The sequence below is a fragment of the Dendronephthya gigantea genome, unplaced genomic scaffold, assembly GCF_004324835.1.
Source record: "Dendronephthya gigantea isolate DGI-Jeju-01 unplaced genomic scaffold, DenGig_1.0 000003F, whole genome shotgun sequence".
NCBI lineage: Eukaryota > Metazoa > Cnidaria > Anthozoa > Malacalcyonacea > Nephtheidae > Dendronephthya > Dendronephthya gigantea.
Window position 1 is genome coordinate 894341 of NW_021163013.1, and position 20301 is coordinate 914641.

The 20301-nt window shown below is 38.5% G+C and overlaps 2 long non-coding RNA genes across 2 annotated transcripts; both read right to left on the reverse strand.

Annotated features, from left to right (window-relative positions):
• Positions 1-2413: 2413 nt before the first annotated feature.
• On the reverse strand, positions 2414-3471 carry LOC114538993. Its single transcript, XR_003688841.1, has 3 exons — positions 3433-3471; positions 2962-3014; positions 2414-2544 (listed from the first exon to the last, which is right to left on the reverse strand). It is a non-coding gene; the product is annotated as an uncharacterized LOC114538993 (long non-coding RNA).
• A 960-nt stretch (positions 3472-4431) lies between these two features.
• Positions 4432-5218, reverse strand: LOC114542516. Its single transcript, XR_003689669.1, has 3 exons — positions 5133-5218; positions 4654-4860; positions 4432-4577 (listed from the first exon to the last, which is right to left on the reverse strand). It is a non-coding gene; the product is annotated as an uncharacterized LOC114542516 (long non-coding RNA).
• Positions 5219-20301: the final 15083 nt, after the last annotated feature.

Sequence of the window (20301 nt, forward strand, 5' to 3'; positions counted from 1 at the left end):
TGGCTGAAAAAAACATAACGTTAAAGAATGTGCAGCGAAGGTTCAACTCCAGGACCAACCAAGTATAGAATTATCTTCTGATCTCAAAAAATCTTATTCTATAGAATAGATATCCCCGCAATTTGCGGAAACGTAAGCAAGTATTGAAATACGAAGTAAAGTGACACGCTGAATTGAACAACTTATGCGGCACTTCTTTGCTTTTCAAAGTTCAACACACATTAGAGAAATCTACAATGAAGTAATTTCTGACCTGGAAATCTTTTATTATAAAATTTTCATCTTTGAGGCTCATAGCGTATTCATATATCTACAGGAACATGTTGTTGGTTAACAAGAATACAAACAGAATACCTTTTGACTATTTTAAACAATTTTATAACACATGCATGTATCAGGCAAAAACGGATGAATGTTTAGGTCGACTGGCAAGCAGAGTGGAAATAAAGCGATTAAAAGGCAATGGCGGAATAAGGGTTTGTAGCAAAGTGAAAAAAACATAAGAGAGAATTCTAGAGCATGCTGCATGGCAGATGTATAGCGGCTTCAATAAAGGATTTGTAAGCATCTCTGCGATCTACCTCTGTGCGTTGAAGAGCCAGGAAATCCACGAATTCTGGTCGGATTTCACTACAGAAAACAAGAGTTTAAGTTTGTGAGAAGATGAACCACGAACCTTTATGTTCATTAAGCAGACAGACAATGCGACTCTTCAACTTACTTCGAAGAATAACCTAGTAACAGTGTGCCACTCTGTTTACTAATTTCTTCTCCTGCTAATATATAGCAAAGATGAGCTGCTTCAATCAGGCCACGAGACTCTGGAAAAGAGAAAGTAACATTTTGCATGATAGCAACAAACACAAGCAGTATGTCGTTCACCTAAAGTGTCAATCGAAACAAGAATCTCTTGAAGGAAACGTTGCCAGTGTCCTCGTGACTTGTTTAAGCAGTTATCACCGTATGTGAAAATGCATCAACTTGATCACGCATACCACAACGTAGCTTGGATTGTGATATTGGCCAACACAACCCCCCCCCCCCCCGGCCAAATTACCATCCCTGGCTTATCCAAACTGAACTTACCTAAGCTCGCGCCAAGTGCATGAATATTTTCGCTATCTTTAGCGGTTGACTTGGATGGATTTGAAATCATGATTGCCAAATGTTTTCTCCATCGACCTTGTCTTTTTCTAAATTTTGACAAAAAAAAAGTACTTTATAAATTCTACGTGAACTGTACCGGGTTTGTGAACCACATTGGTCCAGATAATTCTTCAAACTCACATCTAAAATTGAAGGTCGCTTAGACCCGAGATGCTGATACAAACATAACAAGGAGTCGTCCTCATTAAGTTGACTGTTGAATCTACAATAAACAATGCGAAAAAGCATTGGAAAATATACTGACACATGTACAATATGGAAAAATAGAGATTTGCAAGCAGTTAGGAGAGATCAAGCAAGAACACAATTGAGAGAAACGTGTAAACAACAAGCAGAATAATTCAAATATAGCAAGCAAAGAATAAATGTCGTTACCTTTCCATGATATTCGAAAATACATTCTGGTCAGTGTGGTATGCTAGCATCAAGGCGTGGCCCCAGATCTTGGAGTTTACTGCGTGTTCCAGAGCTTCCTATGGAGTGAAATGAATAAATGTTAAAACAGTTGTATTGTTCTCCACTTCGCCGCGGGTATAAATATATAGCCAGAATTCATGAATAACTCTAAGCTCGTATAACGGCCAAACTATTTGCACGTGCAGTGTTGTTCTAAAAAAACCGTAAAGAAACTGTAGATAGAATGAATTGCTTTCTAGATCTTCTGCATGGAGTAGTTCCTACGTCTAACAGGTCAACAATATTCAAAGGTATTTTTCTACACATGCTTCTTTCAATACAAGCGCACGTATGGTAAAGATTAATCCTTCTGTACTTTTTACCACTTCGTGCGAACGAATTCGCCAGGAGGAGAGCGGGCTTTCGTCAGGCAAGAGAAAAGCGATGGCAAGATTAATAAACAGCGTACCTGTGTTTTGCCAGCCAAGAGAAGCTCTCGATATGTCGCGACTTGATCGTGTTTGGAATAATCTTGCCCATCAGCTGCAAAGGATACCCTTTGAGAGCTGAAGAACTACGTTCCCGTCTTGTATAAGAATCTTCGGGTAGTCCGAGGTTAGAACCTCGGCAATATCGGTGTTGAGGTACACCTGGAATAAAGATCGCAGTTCAACAATGAAGAAAAGGCCAACAGAAAGAGTTAAAAACTCTGCATATTCAAACGTAGATTACTTAGAAATTATTTTGATCCAGTGCTTTCAGACTGTTTAAAAGCGAGCTAATCACACAATCTTTATAATTTTTATGCATGCAGAAAGACTGAATGTAGTTCTTACCCCATTTTGTTGGACCATAACAGCCAACACTTGCCAAAGAATGTAGACAGCCTCGCGTTTTTCAAAAGAATCGCTTTGGTTGTTGAAAGCCATCATGGCCATCTCTTTGGCATACTTTACAACATCCCGTTTATGGGTTTTGCCCCTGTGAAAAATACATATATGTTATTGACTGAGCGAGAGGTCCGTACAGGACGGCGAAAAAAGAATGAGATCAGTATCCTCCTGTACGGACCGAACAAGCTCAGTCAATAAACTATTTATTATATGACTAAAAACGTTTAAAATTCCCAACTAAAAAATTCCCGCCGAACCTGGCCGGTCCGTACTGTTGGTTACCGACCGCTCAGGAACCAATCAGAATGCTTGATTTTAGTTGATGGCCGATGAACTATTCTAGACATATAATAAAGTAGAATAAAACATTGAAAATAAATAAAATTTGTATGCTTTTCAAATGCTGAGTGATAATACAGTCTTAGTGCCGAAAAATTCCCTATCAATCATATCCTGACTCCAGAAATGAAATCGTCTTAAACCAGCCATTATTTTGGCATTTTACCTGCAAAGTGGTCCAGGGAAATTGCGCATCGCCTCGTTGAATCTACCTTCGCTCTGAATAAAACAAGATCATATGCGTCAATTTATACTGTAGAATATTTTAGGTATGTCGCAACCTGTCAATTGACAAGGGATAACCAACCTGATTGATTAGAGCTAACGCTTGCTGTTTCTGATCTATCTGATCTCCCTGGAAGTCGAATAATACGCTACTATTGGTCTTGAGTGTAATACTGTAACTAGAAATCTATACAAATAAGGCTTAGACAAAGCTAGCATCAGTTCTATATCACAGAATTTCTGTCTCCGCTGTTATTATACAAACGACTATGACTATCTCTGACATTCAGACCTATACCAATACATCTAACTGGAATTTGTCTTCCGCAAGAAGCCTAGAACAGTATTAAAGTGTCGTCCCAGTGTAGTTATACGTACAGAAATAGTTAATATGACGTAGCTATATGATTACCTTGACATCAGTCAAGTACACTTCAGCAGTCTCACCATCAGAACCTGTCTGGCTGGAGCAACACTCAATCGAGAGGCGGTTGAAAACGCTCCAACAATATGAGGTTTTGTATGCTGCTTCGGGGTTAGTCGTTCAGGAGTAATTACTACAACAGTGGAAAATATATTTACGATTTTAGCTAAGGATAAACAACCAGGTTTCTTAGGAGTCCAGCCTGTTGGAAAGACCTCGTGACAGTTATCGAACGAGCGATTCCATGCAGTGCAGTACTATAAAGGTAACTACAAGTTTCTGATGATTTTTAAACTTTGGTCTTCGGATTTTTGATATCTCGCCAGGCTTCATCCACCGCTGTTTACTACTCTACTTAAATCTTACTCCGTTTAACCGTATCTTCAGCGGCGATTGCACTACTCTGTTGTTGCTTGTTCTGGTCATCCCGCTTGATACTGTCTCCCAGAGAGTTTGACGTGGATGAGCTGTAACTTCCTGAGCTCAATCGTCTTGAGCTACGGGATGATTGGTGACTTCGACCATAATAGTCCTCGCCTCTGCGATAACTGAAAAAAAATATTGAGAAGGTCGACTTAAAGAGCTCGACGACTGCACGAAAGTATTGTAAACAACTTTGTCATTCATTACAATACGTTGCAAGTATTATTACTTTTCTTTCAATCATAAACAAATGTAGAACTATGAGCCATGAAAAGCTTTGTGTAAGTAAGGACATTATCTATGTCCACTTTGGAATGGAGCCTTGTAATTTACATCAAATCGTTCTCGAATGCAGTGAAAGTTAAGAACTTACGAATCTTCATAGTCGTAGACCGTTCGTTTCGAGTGGCGGTTGTTACTTCGTCGAGCCCGCGAGCTCGACCGTGATGAAACTGAACGTGGAGACTCGCCCGAGATGATCGTCCTGAACGAGAACCACGCCGCTGACTATCACCACTGGACCCACTAAAGCCAGACTCCCCGCGATGGTAATCCCATCATAAGAATCACGATAATATTTATCATAATATGCTCGGTCATTGTAGTCTGTTCTTCTTCTACCCTGGCTCTCTCTTCTTCGCTCACGATTGCGACTTCTTCTCGAGTCAGATCTGTGATATCGTTGATCATCATACTGGCTTTCTCGCCTGCTGCTTGAAACAAATAGTTTGTATGAGAAATACTGTTGTCTGAATTCAAACCACTTCCGCATAAAACAGCACTTACTTCTCTGCACGGATCCACCGTTCTCTTTTGAAAGACCAAAACCACTTTCTGCTCTCATCATAATATCGATTGCTTTCCTCCTCTGAATCAAAATCTTCATACTGTGTATCAGTGTTGCCATGCTGCTGCCATTGATCAGTATCGTTGGTTGAATACTGTAGATTAACATTGCTGCTAACTTGCTGTGGGTATTGCCCGCTAATTTGCCTACAAATGATGGATTTGTTTAGTTGAACACGAGAGGATAATGTGCAAAAAATTACTTCAATTTTGTTTTTAACAAATTTAGCCAGTAATTTCATGATCTCGTGAATGTGCTTGCCGGCCACTTCGCTATAGTAGTCATGTAGTCTAAGTTCTAGAAACATTGGCTTCTACGTATACAATATTGTAATACTTTACTACTGCTTTCGGTGCCTAAGGTGGTTTTAAGAACTTTATACAGTCTATTGGAGAGTACTTTAAAATATCTCATTTACCTTTCCACTTTTTGATGTTGAATATTCTGCTGGTACTCCTGTGCCTGCTGTTGCAACTGTTGTTGCTGTTGCAACTGTTGTTGCTGTTGCAAATGATGTTGTTGAGTAAACTGATTCGGTTCTGACCTTTGTCGCTGTACATTCATGTGTCCTCCTCGCAGCTGCTGATTTTGCGAGCTGAACTCATCTTGAAACAGCATTTGTTCGTACTGTTGTTGCTTGTACTGCAATTGTTGCTGTTGGTATAACAACTGATGCTGTTCCTGTTCACTCGAGGAAACCATACCTTCAATCTGGCCAGAACCATAACCATCACTGGTAGCAACAGGATGGTCAACATGACCATCGGCGCCACCATACTCAGGGACCATTCCCCCACCACTACATTCACGCATCCGAGCATGCTCACTCTGAGGCAACCCGGTACGCACTGCAGAGCGGCTGGCGTCAGGATGTGTGAAGGAGTTCTGGGGGAGACCGGTCATGGTCCCAGAAGCAGGGGCAGTCTGTTGCAAGTGCTGGTCAGGAATCTGGTTTGAGGAAGGAATGTTGTTTACTACAGGCGCTTGGATGACATTTGGCCTAAAAAATTAAAAGTATCAACAGCCTAGTTCGTTAATTGAAACCAAAATAAATAATTCGCCCCCAGAAACACCATGAAAACTTTTTACTGAATAGGTTTTGATCCGTTGACGCCGTTTATTAATAGGTCACACTATTACGTTATGTACCAGTTAATATCGGTATTATATTTAATATTTGAGATAGTTTAAAATGCAAATTTGTACAATGTAATACGTTAATTCTACAACTAGACTCTTAATTTTAAGCTCTTAATTAACGCTTAATTTTAATATGCTTTCTTCTAAGCCTAGAGTCGTCCACGTTGACTCTAACGTCTCAAATGACGGTTAATAAACCCAGGTTACGAAGAATGAATAATTAATACCGAAGAAACAAATAATTATTGTAAGACAACAAATAGCTGAGCAATTTAAAAATTATGAAATCCGTGCACAATGTCTTGTAAGAACCTCCGTCTACCCTGCTAACACTTCTGTTGCTCTCTATACATCCTAGAATTTTATTATTCTTCCTATATTCTTTACTTTAACTAAAAAATTACTAAACGATTACTGATATCTCAGATTATTGTTATTTTTAGGTTATGGTTAGTAGTGTGAGATTTTGGGCCATCGTGAGACAATAGTTTCTTAGTTTGTGTGCGGATTTAAAAACGGGTTTCGATCGAGGTGTGAAAAATCGCTATTCTTGGTAGAGAGCCATACTCACCGTTGGATATTTCCTCGGTTAAGACTAGATGGCTTTTCGATCACTCATGAACAGGGTTTGCACTGGCGAGTTCTTGATTTGAACTTGAAACACCAAGTGACTTTGGCGACTAGATGAATGTCGAGTCACAATCACTTCTCTGCAAAAGCATCCTAACAGGGTTTGCTGAGCGGCGCTGGAGGCCACAGGTGGATTTGCAACTTTGATGGAGTACTACTGAATCGATTACGATTCTGTGTAAGCCAGGAATACCCAGATCTGATGGCGCGACATTAGAATGTGGTTGCTGCGATATTTTGGCATTATGGTCGATCGAAATACCACTGGAACTTGGCGGTTGGCCATGCACATTCATAGCTCTTTGAGAACTGTTGTCGAATCCATGGCGATTAATTGGTCATGGCTGGAAACTGGAACAAACTGATTTCCACGATTCCCTGTTTGGACAATAAGACCAGGTATGGCCAATTGAGGATCATTGTCCCAGAGAGAAGTATGAATTTTAGCACTTTGAATTAAGCTTCCTTTTTTTCTCGCGCTGTACTGGCGAACGAAGCGGAGATTCTAAGTGCCGAACTCTTTCTTCGTAGTCTTGGGAGCTCGGGGAGTTTGGCTTCACTGGCATAAAGGCCGACGGATGCTGGTTCGGGTCGACGGGTTACTCCCTCTGGTCTCGGTCGAAGCAATAGATGCTTTATTGGTGTTCTGTGGTGTCATACCAACAGGAAACATGGTAACCGAAGCACCCAAATGTTGTGGAGTGTGCTTGCTGTTGTTAGGTCATCATTGGAGATGATGGTGCTTGTGTTAGCCGGAGGTGTATCAAGTTTGGGATCACTTGTATTGAGTGAATCCACTCGCTCGTGACCAAATGCTGGAACTTGCTGGTGACCTGATAGTGAATTACCATCACGAGATTCATCGTCACGAGCGGACATGGTGTCCAAATTGGGTAAACTTGATTCAAGATTAGCTGAACCGATAGTGCCAGCACCATGGTTACCAAATTGTGCTGACTGATCGTTTGACGATGGGTGAGTATAAAAAATCCCGCTGGACTTTTCACCCACATTTACTGGTCCACTTGTTTGTTGCAATGTTGATGCTTGTTGGGTATTCCGTGGAGTACCGTGAGGATCAATAGCGTCCCACTGAGTTGGTTCAGCCTTGACATCGTCGCTTGATGCCTGCGAATCAAATAGCTGAGTAGCCAGTTGCCATGCTGTTTGATGGTTACTGGGCAGTTGTTCTTTACTAGTAAAAGGTACCATGCTGCTTGGTCCCAACTGCGATGTATCGGGTTGTACAACGTCTGAACGTAAAGCCTGATTATTTTCCTCGTTGTTTATAGAAAATCCAGGCTGAGACGCTTCAGAATTAACGGCATTGTCACACGTGAGGGATGAAGCAAGTTTCCTTTGTGCCGACTGGGTTTCTCCAGGATAGCCTGCCATTGGTGCATACGATGAAGATGTTGGAATGGAATTCTGTGCCGCAGAATGGTTCTCAGCTAGGTCCTCTGTTGACGTCCAAGCACCAGCTGGTGAAAATAGATGAATTTGATTCTGTGCCAAGAACTTTTGGCCGTCTTCCATAAAGAACCCTTGACTTGGAGCGGCAGGTTTAGTGGCTGGGAAAAGGTTGTGCCCAGGAGAAAAACGTTCACCAACATTGTTGTTGGTGGTGTTCGTCATCTCTAAAGATGGCGGAGGCAAATGTGCCGAGTTTACATCACGCTTGATATTGGACGGCGGAAATTTGCTTGATTCCCCAAGATCCATTCCCGGTGGGTACAAGGAGCCGCTTTGACCTACTGGTTTGCTGGTTGTTAAACCTGGTGGGTAGAAAGCCGGCGTTACACTCTGCAACGATGGACCAGCGGCTTGGTCAATAGCATCATTCACCATTGCTGGTGGATATAGACCAGAAGTTGTAGATTGAACAGCTGGAAAAGCGTTGCGTTCAATGGTATATAAATTGCTGGCAAGTTCAACTGGTTGTTTTCCAATTGGATCGTAAGTTTCAACAACGTCTTGGCCTGGTAATGTTTCGCCAGAAGTCTTACTCTGGTTACCCAATACGGTATTGGGTCTAGGAATACCACTGAATGCCATAGCTGAATCAGACGATACTGTGGCTGTGTCCCCAAGTGAATAATTTTTCTGGTCAAAATCAGGAAAAGTTGAACTCGATGGCGGTGCGTGCAAGTTTTGAGCTGAAGATGCATGGTAGGTGTTTTGGTCTCGACTGGAAGGTGGTTCAACTTGAGATGCTGCCGATTCACTGTGGTCGAAAGGCCATCTCCCTACTTTAGGTTCTTTCTCTGATGCTTCTGTATGCTGAAAGGAATGTTGTGCATCGGTGTTGATCGAAAAACCAGGCACTCCATCTCCTGCTACAAAAGAAGGAAATCTTCGGCTCTCCTCCTGACTAGAACTAAAACCTTTGAAAGGATCATTCTGGTGCTGCCCGGAAAACAACTGTGACGTTCCACCACCAGGAGTAGATGATTTTGCCACGTTAAACAGGTCGTTTCCAGTATGGGCAGAAGGCTGTTCTGGCAAATTTGACCCGTAAGATGGTGGAGTCAATGTTGCATGGTTCTCAGCATCCGAGAGCTGTTTGGCATGAGGTGTTTCTTTAGTAGTTGAAGCACCAGCTTCACTAAAGAGTTGAGCTGTTGAATATCGCTCCTGTGCCCCATATGATGGTTCTTGCATCGACATGGCGTGGTCTTCTACATTTTGACGTGGATGTGCATACGCGCTCAGATTTGCTGGCTCAAAATTTTGAGCGTTTGTCGCTGGCGATACAAAACGTTGCTCGGCTGCATTCGATGTTGGTGGCAAGGCCGGGAACGATGTTTGATTCTTGTTAGGCGTTAAAGAACGTGGTCAACACGATGAAAGGGTGCAGTGCCGGAATCAGATGAACCAAAGCTGTCAAAGAACTCGTGTGCCGACGAGTGTTGATTGTTTGACATCTTATTCTTACAAGGCTGATCTGAGGAGGAGCTGTCTAACAATGTTACTTCGGAGAATAAATCCACCTGACTTGCTTTAATAGTTGCTTTAACTAGGTCTTTAGCAACGGCCGTCAAGATGTATTCGTCTGGTGGAACGGTCGAAGTCGACGTTTTTAATAATAACGCCTGAACTTCTACAAACTTCTTAACTTGAGAGGCAGATGAATCAAAACGCGATATTTGCTCGGATATTAACTCTTCTTTGCTGGTCTCAATAGCTGCTTGAACTAAATCTTTTGCAACGGACCTCAAGATGTTTTCGTCTGGTGGAGGTGTCGAAGTTGGTGATGTTGGTCCAACTTCAATGGCTGATTGAACTAAGTTTTCAACAACTTGTTCAACGACGTATTCGTCTGGTGGAAGGGTTGAAGTTGGTGCTTTAACTTCAACAAACTTCTCGACCTTAACAGTTGTTTTAACTTCCGGAGCTGGTGTTGAAAAATACTTGGCAAGTGGATTGGTTACACCAGTTGCTTCAACAGGATCGTTGGAAAAGGCTTCCAAGATCTTCTTGTTTACTGATGGTGACGGTGTTGGAGTAGCCGCTTTCTTTGAGGTAGATGATGTATTTCCTCGCGTTGAAAAGTACTTGGCAAGTGGATTGGTTTCACCAGTTTCTTCAACAGGATCGTTGGAAAAGGCTTCGAAGATCTTCTTGTTTACTGGGGGTGACGGTGTTGTCAAGCGATGGGTTAGGTTACAGAGTTTTGGTGCTTCACCAAAATCCAAACCACCGTTCTTTGTAACAATTTGATTTGTAACAACTGGACTTGTGGCAATCGATTGTGAGTTTCCGTTGGATGGTACAGGTCGGTTTGTTGGAAATCTAGCCGGAACTATTTTAGGTTTTCTGGGGTTGCTTGGTGGTCTTGGGCAACGTCGGTACCTCTGTCGGACAGTAGTAGCTTCCAGTTCACGGCGTCGCCGTTCAAAACGGACCTCACACTCCTGTGAAAATAGAGATCTTTAGAGTTGACTACGAGTTGAGTGGAACGACAAGATTCACCCACAACAACGATACGGGATTCTCCATCATGTTTTCAGGTAATCCAAAACTTTTTCCCGCGATCTATCCTATCCCAAGGAGCATTAATCACTCGTAATCAACCTAAAGCTCTATAATAATATCAACAACACAAGATTTCACTGGTTCGCAGTGCGGTATATGTAGCTGAATGTGCTATTCCAATACTGGAGTAGTGGAGTTACCCAGTAATCCTTCTCCTAGCATTTAATTCTGAAGAGGAACATTTCTTGCTGGGAGCTACCGCATCAAGTAGTCAACATTAATCGAACAAAAGAACAATAATAGATCCTTTCACACTGACGTCAAATGACGTCAAGCCGCGGTGTCATGGCCAGTCCACATCAATTAAATAGCGAGTTTAAGATGCACCAAATCTACGACGCGGACGTGACATGAAAAACGTGTGTTAGGAAACCAGTATTAATTTGTTTTACATACGGCTCTGACTTTGTTTATGAAAAAGAGTCGTCGTAGATTTCGTGCATCTCAAACTCGATCACTAATAGCTAAGAACAAACACGCGACGCTGTAAAGCAACGGTGAAGAGAGAAGAAAGATTCTAGACAAAAAATATCGCTAAGACGTTTATAAAATACTTGCTTGATGTTGTGCCAAACTTGTCGCTTGTCAATGATCATTGTTGTAATATGTATAAATTGTTATAGTATACTTACTCACTGTATAGGAGCAATTCCGCAATTTGTTTGGTCGAGCTATACCCACAGTATATCAGCTCATATACGGTGGATAGTAAAGCCAAAGAAAAAGCAAAATGGCTCACCGAAGTAATTAATTATTATTTTCATGTAAATATGTATTAAATTGTTAATAAACACTTTTGTCGCGCAACAAATGGTATTTGGCTTGTTAGTTATACTAACATTACTTTAAATCGAATTATATTGCTATAGTTGCTGCGATTTTTACCGGATTGTTATAATAGCTGTATTCTCGGTATCAAATTGTCCAAACCATATTTGCTTTTCTTCACTAGACTAAAGATAGTTGTTATACATGCGCTTTCTCCTCTAAGTATACATGTAGCTACTCACGTTTTCGTATACCACAAATTGTTCTCGTGGGTCTGATGTTCTACGAGCGGCATGACTGCATGAAAAATTGATAAAATACCGTCAGCAAATGTAAGATTGATATTTTGAATCTTTAACTCAATACTAGCAGACTGTTGCAATACCTCTACCCATACACCACGCTGACAATGAACATGTCGAATTTCAGGTATGTCAACATAATAAACAGATTTGTTCGAAATATGGTTACGGATATAAATTTTAAAAGTTACGTTTTCTCACATCATATTGCTGGTTAACAACAAATGCATGAACAGTTTTAATCGAGGTATGATAAGAAGAAAATGGTTTCGACTTGCATTTGAAGAAACAAAAATCACCAAAGTAAATTATTTTCCCAGAAAAATAGCGGATATATAAGCCGAGGTCGCGTAACGTTCACGGTAATATTAATCCAATGTTGTTTCTAGGCCTAAACTTACCCTTGGCCTCTCTCAATGTCATCAAGATCTAAACGGGCACCATCACTGTTATTACCTGTAATAACGAAAATCTTATAGTTTCCAAGTAAAAAACCAAGGAGTAATCCACTGTTTGACTACCTGGGGCCGGTTGTATCAAGCTCGTTTAGCTTAAACTGAGGAGTGTAGACAAGTCAAAATTTAATAACACTCTTAACGTCTCTCTTGAATGAATCAACTTGGATATTATGCACTCAATATGTAGTTGTAAACAGTATCTTTGTATTGAGGTTAAAGACATTTAGTTCGCTTGTTGAACAAAACGATAGACTTGCTTTCTATTTTGAACTTAACCACCGTTTAAGTTAAACGGGCTTGATACAACCGGCTCCTGACAATAGAGTAATTAGGGACCTAAGATACACCAAATCTACGACGCGGACGTGACATGAAATCAGCCGCTAGTCAGTGTTAGGAACTCAGCTTTAATTAGTTTTACACACAGCTCTGACCTCGTTCACCAAAAGGAATCCATAAAAGAAGTCTGGGGCCGCAAACCCTGGGTTAAATTTTAATCCAGTGCATGTTTTAGTTCATGTGCTTCTGAACGACCGTTTTAAAACTTTAGAAAATGTTACTTCCATCGGTCCAGAAAATATTTATAAAAAAAGATATTCAACTTCGTAAACAAGCGATTAGAAAAATTAATGTAAAGATTTGCCATAACCCAAGGGTTAATCTAACCAGCTTTTGAACAACCGGTCCCTGTTGTGAAACTGTGGTAATGAAGACAGTATTACTTCACGCCAGCGTCGTAGATTTGGTGTATCTTAAGGTCCCTATTATCGAATGAGGGCGACGTCTATCTTATCATAGAAATCAAGAGCCATGTATTAGCCAGAGGTATTTTTTTTTAGAAAAAAAACTTGTAACAATGAAAAATCGCACAGAGACGTAGCGTAGCCAATCAGATTGCAGAAATTTTAGTAGTAGTTCTTACTCGTGATAATTATAATAGTCTTCATAATTGCCATGAAAAGACTTGTTTAAACTTTATCTTTTTTGGTGTTTATAAAATGCTGAGCAAAAATAGGAAATGAAACATAAAAAAACGTAAAAACCGCATGGAGTAAACATTCTTCTGTATACATGAAAGCAACCAGCTGCAAGGTGGAGTCAGGAAAAAGGCAGAGATGAAGACTTCGTGAAATAAATGAAGTCAGTTATGGGTATGTACAAAATTTGCCCTGTTTCAAAATTTGTCCCAACGTACAAAAGCGTCGAGTACTTTCAGAGCTTTGCGTGGAAGAAACTTACAAAAATTAAATCAAACAGCTGAAGAACTTGTACGCAAGTTTGCATGTGAGGAATTTTGTTGGAGAGTTGTTGAATTTTTTGTGATTTGGCGCAGAGCATAAATGAATGACATGCTCCAACATACAGAAGTTTTTTATCGTGGACTTAGATTGTAGATTCTCGTATTTTAATTTGGCAAATGAATCGTGGTTGTTCTGTAAAACATTTCAAACTTAATTAATTAATTTAATTGAGATGTGAGAACTGTGATGAAACGCGTGGATAAGGTTTAATAGTTTTTTAAGCTTAGGTCTTTTCTGAGTTTCGACTGAATGGATTGAATCTAAACGAGAAGATCGCTAATGAAGTCTGCTGAAAACGTTTTGTCTGCTGTTCAAGATGAAATCCAGAGCTTGCATTAGCCAAACACGACGATTAACGTGAAGCACACTAGTTACTACGTGATTTCTGCCAGAGAATCGATAAAATGCTGTTTGTACGTTTCCTAAATTACATGAACATAATTTGCATAGAATTCTGAGCTATCGAGATGATGCTTTTCAGAAGCAACGAAGCTGGCGGTCAGTACCATGCAGAACTTTAAGAATTGAAGATAGAGTACGTGGCCCGTCTATTATTACGTACGTAGCAAAAAAAATGCGGTGGTGGTGGTGGTGGGATGGATAGTGAAAAATTTAGTATTACAAGTTTTGTCCTGGTGTTGTCATAGAGGTAACAGGGGTGCCGTGGGTGTGCTAATGTAGGGGTCGCCAAAGGCAACGTTATTCTGACCAGCACGTTTTTTTTCCCGACATCTTTATAAGAAAAAAGTAACGAATATTGATAAAACTGACACAGGTTTTGGGCAAGGATGCGCATGCATTTGCTATGACAAAGATCACGAGCTACGTCTACTAATTTAAATTGACGCTTCATGCACAATGAATATGACCGATAAATATTCACGTTTTACATACGCTTTTAAATTGAGTAGTTGAATAATTTTTGATACAGTTAACTGTTTGTGGGAAAACTGTATTACAGATATTTCTAATCCACATGCATTAACAAATAACGCGATACGTTATTTCACGATACTCTATTGCGTATTCTATACGCAACATTTGTTTATAACAAAAATATAAACATATTCGCAATTGCTTCAATCCTCTCATCAGTTTAGTTCTTCCGCTGTACTATCGCGGTACCTTATCTTTGTATAAACGTCAGGAACCGTTTGACTAAAAGTACTAACTTGAAAAGGATTTGCTATAGCTCCAGCATTCTGATACGGAACATGCTGGTGTTTCTTTAGACGGTCACCATATAATGCAATAAACTGTATAAACTCACTGAACAATAAATGCGGTCGAAGATACATCGCCATTCATTATTTGATCGCGCCAATCTCCGACATTTCGAAAATTACATTCCTTGCGTAATATTATATTAATAAAACTGGAAACGTCCGGAAGAAACAACTAGTTTAGCCCGCGCGACAACAGTAAAAAATTGGGGTAGTGTCGTACCGTATAAAATTAGAAATAACCGCGTCTATTTTTGGATAGTTCAAATACTTTTGGGTTGATCAGCATAACACAGCCACAAGAGCAAAAATAGCTTAGTCTCTGTTATGATTGATATATTCCGACAACATGCAATGTTCGTAAATTTCCGACAGGTTTTAATCCTGGGGTAAGGCGCCCCTGAGAGGTAACCTAATGTGAATGAGAAGCCAACAGTGATAGTCAGCCAACCATCTCCAGAAAAACATAGTGCAACCCATAAAGATAACAAGGAACAGAAAATGACAGTGAGATTCAACATTTTGGCTCACCATATACAAATAATTTGTTCAATAGTTTATTTTACTGATTTTTTGCAAGAAAAGATGTTATGCAAAAGAATGAATATATTTTTATCATTTTTCTTGTACTAGATATATCGGACATTTGAATTCGGATGTTGGATTTTATGTTCTAGAGCTGCTTGCCTATATATTATAAGTATTGTATAAACAGCAGGGCAGAAGGTAAACATTAATTTGATGTGGTGTAGATCATTGCTTAAAAGTTTGAAATGGAATCCTACATGCATAGTTTTCATGAATTAATGCCGGTACAATTGAAGCTTACCGGGCGTAATTACTGTACAGATATATTCCAAATAATAGTTACGGACTGTATTATTATATTTTATCACTGATGAATACACAGAAAGTAATTCACATGTCAAGAGAGCAGCGTATATCATGTGAATGACTCTCGGAACATTACAACATCCATTAATTTGAGGTGGCAAAATTTATCATAAACTTGGTAGACTGTACTTGTGGCATTATTATACACCACTAGCAAATAAAAGTTCTTTGCAAAGAAATTGAGCACAAAGTACCACCTGAATTCTGAAGTTTGATTTGGGATCCTACCTAATTCTAATTCCTGATTTCCAAACTAAATGCAAAGGAGAGTAGGGACCAGAGTTCTGTAAATATAATCTGGTGAAGTCTGTTTACAAAAAAAACTTTACATGCTGGTTAAAAATAATTATAGTCACTTTCTAAATATCTTGGTGCTTTCCAGAGGAATATATTGCTTAACCTTTCCGGCCAGGCTATTAGCACAAACATAGAAAAACAGAAAAATATCACAGTCTAGTGCTGATTACGTACCAATGACACACGACCATACGAGTTATACGACTGATTGTAGTATAAATGTTTGATATGAAACGGGTATCATATACAGTAGTATCATCTAGAGTAGTGACCTAAGAGTATCATTTCCACCATTGCAATAAATTCTATCATTTCCACCATTGCAATAAAAAATGGATAATACTCGCATGCATGTGTTGCAATTATAGATATATCTTATGTGTTGTAATAACAGATGCATATTTATTATTACACCTGTCAGTGTGTTAATACCGAATTCGCAAAGAAAAACAATGAAACGATGAAATTAATAGGTTGTGTATTGTATTAAATCTATTTTTTGTTTCCCTTTCATCTTTGAAAAAAGACCGTGCGAAGAAATATCGGCAGCGGAGTTTGTTCTACTAACTCTATATAGAGTATGTCAACTTCAAGCCGTTTGTGGCATGAATAGCTAAATTGTTTTAAAATCCTTGTCGACTTGAGTTGAAATTCATAACATCTTATTTGTGTTTAGTACTGACTGACTTGCATGACCTTTTAATCTACAATTCATGAATTTAGTAAAGTATAACAATAAACTTTATTTTGTAGTGATCCAAAACATAAACATCAAAATGCACCGTTTTTTTGAAATTTCCTCCTTTCGCTAGTTTCGGGTTGCCGCTTGGTTTTTGAATGAACTTTGTAAATTGTAATCGCCGACTCACCTATGGTCCGCTTTTCTGATATAAAAAATCTCTTCCTTGCATAAAATGAGTCCCATTTGGCTATCTATACACATCGCCCTTTTTCTTTTTAAACCATGCATAATTAAGTTTGTCAACTTCAGTTGTTTCTTGCAATCATGCAGATACTTGTTTCATCATATGGTTTCATGAGTAAAACTCTTGTCGACATCGATGTTTTGAAACCGGATCAATAATATTTTATTTGTGTTCAGTAAATACTGTAATTGTCATTTCATTTTCAATGTGATTAAAAAAAAACAAAATCCTTTCTTCTCATAAAATTTAAATCGGGGTCTTTTGCTACGAGTTTCATCAGGATTTAAAAGTGTTCCAAAAATTATAGCATAAGCCATAACCATTCAATTTATTGAAATTCCTTTCCGTCAGTTTATATTGGATTGAATCTATTTTTTGTTTCCCTTTCATCTTTAAAAAAGGACCGTCCGAAGAAATATCGGCAGCGAAGTTTGTTCTACTAAAGAGTTCTATAGAGTATGTCAACTTCAAGGCGTTTGTTGCATGAATATAGCTAAATTGTTTTAAAATCCTTGTCGACTTGGGTTGAAATTCATAACATTTTATTTGTGTTTAGTACTGACTGACTTGCATGACTTTTTAATCTACAATTCATGAATTAAGTAAAGTATAACAATAAACTTTACTTTGTAGTGATCCAAAACATAAACATCAACATTCAACCTTTTTTGAAATTTCCTCTTTTCGCTAGTTTCGGGTTGCCGTTTGGTTTTTGAATAAACTTTGTAAATTGTAATCGCCGACTAACCTATGGTCCACTTTTCTGATATAAAAAATTTATTCCGTGGATAAAATGACTCCCATTTGGCTATTTATACACATCGCCCTGTTTTTTTTTTAAATCATGCATGAGTTTGTCAACTTCAGTTGTTTCTTGCAATCATGCAGATATATATTTCATTTCATGACTAAAACTCTTGTCGACAACGTTGTTTTGAAGCTGGATCAATAATATTTTATTTGTGTTCAGTTAAATAACTGTCCTTTCATTTTGAATGTAATTAAAAAAAAAAAAATCCTTTCTTCTCATGAAATTCTTGCCTTCAAGCCCTTCACGTTCGGTTTTAATTCTCGTCTTTGGAATAAATCGTCATTCAAAAATTCAGATAGCTGCATGGAAGTTCATGAAAATCCGCTCCGCATACAGTCAATACTACTAGAAATACATGCATGCAGCAAACCCTCGCCATTTCAAACGAAGTAAAATATTTTCTGAGCTAGCCAGACCTAACCTTCAATATTATGAAATGTCCTAAATGTAAAGCCGATAGCTGATGTTTAAAATTTTTCGGAAACAAACGTCGTAAAGATGAAGTGAAATCACCCGTTTTTCTGCTGCTTTCCGTTGCATTAAGTTATAGACTTTCACAGTTTAAGTGAGAGTTAATACTTCATTATAGCTAAACCTTCAAAACATCAAAACAGCACAAATAAATATAAATAACCAAGCAGTGAACGTCGAATGTTGTTTTTCGATTATTAAATTCATGCAGTTATTGCAGTCGACTCTATAAACCTTTAAAGTGATATTTGTTATATTAAAACTCCGAATTACACTCTTAAGAACTCTTTTTAAAGTTAAAACGATGATGTAAAGCCTTAAATAGTCGGTCACGTCTTCGCAAAACCGAGCAAAACGACATACTGTACCAAGGTCATAAAATGTATTCCTACAGCAAATACGAAATAAACCTCGAAATAAAAAAAATAGACTCCTACCATTTCAAGGATTATAAACGAGTTGTTCCTTTTCACATCTAGTTCTTTCAGTTCTGATAATATTTTAAACTCTTCCCAGTGTTTTATCTGTTATTTGATTCCACATTTCATATTGTGTTTTCGAAACTTTTTTCGAAACACATAGATCATTGATCTATATAATAATATATAGCTCAGTGTTGCACACATGCACGTGCATCTGGAATTTTGAAAACGACAATAAACGTCATCAAGTAAGAAAAAATACGTCAATGATATGGAACGACCGCTCTCAGTGAACCTTTTGCAAGCAAGATGAAGCTTTTCTTTTCATTACTATTGTAAATACCAGTGTAATCTGACTACATCCATTCACTGTTGGATATATATTATCATAAACCCTAAGGTAGGAAGCCAGTAAAGTACCAACGTTCAACAGAAACGACCAAATTATTGTCATTTATTTATTTATTTAAAAATATTTTAGAACGGTAGCTCTTCAGGGCTCTTACGCACCTGATTTTCAAGAGGCCGTTCGTTTACAAGTTAAAAACACACTATACTATACAAATATATACAAATAAATTACCAGTTACTTAAGTAAGTACAATAGGCGTCGGAAATGTTTATCATTCTAGAGAATAGTGACCGAGAATTGATCTAAACTTCTGTCTACTCAAGCCTGGGTCTTTAGCCTCATTGTCAATGAGTTTCGATAACATAAAAACTGTTCTCCACCGCTCCCTTTCTCGCCCCAAAGCAAACAAGAAACACACACAAGTTCAGAAAACATTTATTTCCTTAAAAAGTTCCAAAGGCATCACGCTGTCCAGCTTCTGCTTTTCAAAAAACCAAACTTCGGTGAATTCGCGCGACAATTTACAAAAACTTCACCTACCTTGCGAAATTTCACCATTACGAACATAGAAGTCTTGTATATTTGTTCTATGGTAATTTGATTGGCTAATTTATTTTATTCCATGCAATCCGACTTATCCTATTGGCTGGCATATTACGTTCCATGCAATCTGATTGGCTAAATCAAACCTAGCTTTTGGTGCGTCAGCGTCAGTTACAAGTGACGTAACAAACAAACACATTGCGCTGTGATTGGTTCTCTAAATTGTTCCAAGCATTTGATTGGCCCATCATTTTGTTCTTCATATTTAATTGCTTGACCAACTTTATTCTAATTAATTTGATTGGCTAATGCAGTAACTAAGCAATGCGAATGTTTCTATTTAATTACTGTCGTCATAAACAATCCAAAAGATAATCCAATGTCTTTTGGATTGTCTAACCCAAAATAAAAATACAGACTACGCGAAAAAACCCTGCATATTTAATCAATAAAATTTTAAAATGAAGCTCTATGTTGCCGAATACTGAAATAGATTTCACAACTATATACCCTTTGACTGTTTCCGAAAGGGACCGGGTGATTTCATAACCAAATGAAAATTATTTGGTTAGTTGGTTCCGCTGTTTTTGTTTTTGTTTTGTTTTAATTTGAAAGATTTTCGCGATCGTATTCGTTTACCGCGGTCGAAATCGCGCTGATTCAAGAATGTGGTTTCGATGTCACCCTGTCCCATGAACCCAAGACTATATGATATTAAGCTCATTATTAAACTCACCAGTGACGAGCGTCCATATGTAGGAGGCGAAGGAAGCCAAGTAGTTCATTATATATTTAAAACCGAATATCTTGATATTCGGAAAAATTCATTTCTCTCACTAAAACTCGCGGTAAGAAAAATAAGCGTCTGATACTAATTAAAAGCTTTCACATAATGAGATTGTTACGTAACGTAATTGCTTTAATCAATTGGCCACTTAAGGTAGAACGATGATGTTTTACTAGGCTCTATTTCCGGGGGTTAGAAACAAATAGAACTTTTTACCAGTAAGATTA